The following is a 711-nucleotide window of genomic DNA, read 5'->3' as shown; positions in this document are numbered from 1 at the left end:
GGGGGGGGGTTGTGCTTCAACTCGCCTAGGGCACCAAAATGGCTAGAGCCAGCACTGAGCCTGACAGAGTAAAATCTGTCTGAGGTTAGACTGAGGGCGAAAAAAAAGTAGTTTCAGACAATGATTTAAAACAAACTGCTTTAAAACTCCATCTCCTTCTGCTTATCTGTATTCGGGTCGCAGAGGCAAKAGGTCCAGGAGAGAAACTCAGACCTCCCTCTCCCCAGCAACACTTTCCAYSTTGTGCTGGGGGACACCAAGGAGTTCCCCAGCCAGAGAGGATATTTAATCCCTCCATCGAGTCCTGGGTATTCCCCGGGGCCTCATACAAGTGGGATGTATCTGGATCACCTCTGAAGGGAGGAATCCTAATCAGATGCCCGAACCACCTCAACTGACTCCTTTTGAGGTGGAGGAGCAGCGGCTCTACTCCCAACTGCCCTTGGATGACAGYTCTTCTCACCCTATCTCTAAGGCTGAGCCCGGCCACCCTATGGAGAAGGTTCATTTCAGCCTCTGGTATCCAGGATCTTGTTCTTTCTGTCATGATCCACTCTTCATGACCATAGATGAGGGTAGGAACAAAGACCAGTAAATCAAGATCTTTCAACTCAGCTCTTTCTTCACCACGACTGACCAAAGCAACCTCATTACTGAGGATAAGGCCCCAATTCGTCAGTCCATCTCCCACTCCATCTTACCATCACTCGT

The sequence above is a fragment of the Austrofundulus limnaeus genome, unplaced genomic scaffold (assembly GCF_001266775.1).
Source record: "Austrofundulus limnaeus strain Quisiro unplaced genomic scaffold, Austrofundulus_limnaeus-1.0 Scaffold388, whole genome shotgun sequence".
In the NCBI taxonomy this organism is placed as follows: domain Eukaryota; kingdom Metazoa; phylum Chordata; class Actinopteri; order Cyprinodontiformes; family Rivulidae; genus Austrofundulus; species Austrofundulus limnaeus.
This window is presented reverse-complemented; position numbering follows the sequence as displayed.